Source organism: Zea mays, chromosome 1 (assembly GCF_902167145.1).
Source record: "Zea mays cultivar B73 chromosome 1, Zm-B73-REFERENCE-NAM-5.0, whole genome shotgun sequence".
In the NCBI taxonomy this organism is placed as follows: domain Eukaryota; kingdom Viridiplantae; phylum Streptophyta; class Magnoliopsida; order Poales; family Poaceae; genus Zea; species Zea mays.
The window spans coordinates 96,452,652-96,455,538 of record NC_050096.1 but is presented as its reverse complement, the minus strand read 5'-3'; positions in this window follow the sequence as shown (position 1 = coordinate 96,455,538).

Genomic DNA, 2,887 nt, shown 5'->3' with positions numbered 1-2,887 from the left:
CAAGATATGGGTGGTGGGGAATGGGCACTGGATGATGTCAATTATGAAGAGATTCGGGGTCGTCAGAGGAAGTAGAGTAGTATGGGTGGTGTGGAATGGGCACTGGATGTGTTATCTGTGTAAGAGTTAGCTTGTGTAAGGTTATCTGAGTATTTCAATAACCTTATTATGTAACTGAACTTGGTAGTGAACTACTGTGAACTTGGGTATGTATGACTGAAGTTTATGAACCTGGTAGTGAACTTGTTCCATGCATCATAAGAGTTAGCTTCTTTCTGAAGTTGTGTATGTCCACCTGTCGACCTGGGTTTCTGTTTTCGGTTTCTGTTTTCAGTCACATGAACATAAAGCTTCTTTCTGAAGTTGTGTATGTCCACCTGTGAACCTGGGTTTCTGTTTTCAGTTTCTATTTTCGATTCTGTTTTCAGTCACATGAACATAAACTGAAAAGAGAGCTACAAACTGAACATGGAAGAGGGACTAATTGAAAACAGAAACTCTTCATAAACATAAACTGAATGTGCCATAGTTTGACCACAGAAACTCTTCATCGAATAGACATAGTTTGACCACAGACATACACATAGTTTCACACATACACATAGTTTCACACATACAAATACACATAGTCTCATGGAATATAGATTTAGCTAGTCTCACACATCCAGTTACTTTCAAACATGTTTCTTCTTCGTCGTCAACTTCTTTCCTACTACTCTCTTTTTGTGCCTTTGTGGGGTTAAGTGCTCAACATGACCAACTGAAGTTGTGGCGCCCAACAAAAGCCTTGGTGGGGTTAAGTGCCCAACATGAACTCCCTGGAACTCCTACTGCACAACATCAACTCCCTGGCACAACATCACCTGTGTTTGACTCGTAACTTCAGTCTTCCGGGGTCATCTGGTGGGTCCTGATGTTGAGATGATTCGGCCACATTTTTTGGAAACCATTGTTTTGTGCTATTTTTCGAGGTTTCCTTTTCCTGAAAAACACCAAAAAAATACCATTATGAAGTAAAAAAACTGCTCATTAAGAGGGCATTTCAAGCTGCGGTTCAAATAAAATGGCTTGCCTTTTTTGGACCCATTAAGAGGGCATTTTGGGCTGGCCTTCCTATGACCGAGTTGGCCACAGTTCGGGCATTTAATTTTTCCTCTGAGTAGCTTCTTCTCCTTTTCCTCCTCAGGTATGGACCGTTTCTTCTTTGCAGCACCACCTTCTAGGCAGCTTTTCATCCTATTCTTCCTTTGTCGCCCAACACTCCTCTTACCAATAGGTGCATTCACTTCCTCGGCTATGGCCACTTGTGGCCAAAAGGATTTGTCGCCCACACTTTCAATCCTTCGTGCGTAAGCCTTTTTAAGTTTTTCAACAGAAAAGTAGTCGTCTACGAAGTGCTCCATTCCAACGTCTCGCATCTATCATCAATCTGTATTGCCCCCCAATCAATTTCTAAAACCTGAAACCAAAGGATAAGACAGCTATGAAGTACTCGGCGTAGGTACATCAGACAATAAACTGCTGGATATTTGAAATTGAATCAAACCTCCATTCAATATTCATCCCCAAACAGAAAAACTTGAGGATCCGACAAATCCGAGCTCGGGGCCGGTAGATCCACTCTTTCCACAGGAGATCGTGGTGAATGTACTCCAGAAGATATCGTGGGGAGGCAAGGAAGGGGTGGCTCACTTTCATCGCGGGGAGATGAATCCGGTGAGTGGGCGCAGTACGCGTCCTCCATGGAGACGGGTGAAGGGAACACTGAGCTTGGGCAGCGTCGCGCGGGGGATAACTCCGAGGATAGAAGGTCCACCAGATGGTGGCGTGGGTAAAACTAAACTGGAGTTTGGGCAGCACTTGACTGGAGCTTGGGCAGCGTCGCATGGCTAGGGGTAGATTAGTACACAGGAGTAGACAACCTTCATCAAATGCAAGAGAACAGAAGGTTACAGAGGGTGGTAGATTAGCAATCCCAATTTAGCGTTGGTGTGTGATTCATAATACCAAACTGGCGAAGCACATCTGTGGAGTAGTAGCCTGGCGAAGCCGCGCGACGAGAATGTTACAAAGTCAATTAACTCTGTCTGGTTGTCTCGATGTTTTTTTCATGTGCCCATTGCCATAAAAGTTTAGAATTTCGTACAGGCTATTGAAAAAGTTGAACGGTATACTTCTCGATGTTGAACGGTATACTGAGTTGGAAGGTTATGTGTGGCAACTGGCAACACCCCGTCTCAGCTCTTCCCGTAGAACGAGCTCTTCCCAACTTACTCATTTTCATTCTTATATTTAAACTTCATTATACTAACAATAAAATTTACAGTATAAAACAATACAAACCGCGTTTTACATGGACATATGGGTGAACTGCTGGAAACGGTGTAAGGCTCACCCAAACGTGTGATACATACGCATGATGCATAGGGCATTTGTCTTGTCCACAGGTACCGTTCACACGAAAACAACAAGCAATGCAAACCAGTGGCGCATTTTGTGTGACGTCGAGGAGAGCCAAATGCACATCCTCTCTTCGTGATGCATATCACAATCACATGGGCAATGCATGGGGGCCGCTGCCCATTGTGTGAACACAATAAATGTGTCGCGTTTTTGTCTAATGCATCGACATATGCATTCCCTGTAGGATGCCTCTCCTTTTTGCCTTGCGCCCCAAGCACTATACACGATGCATATTATGGTTTGCCTTGCCTATTATCTTGGGCAGTTGGGATCGGTCTAAGAGGTAGCGTTGTCCTTGGTTTTAACCTAATATTCCTTATATAATGACATGTCCTCATAGTCCCAACACTAAACATTCTTATTTTTAAGATGGCCCATCCCATTGTACTTTATCCTCCAAACTTAGAGGTGTTTGGTTTCTTGA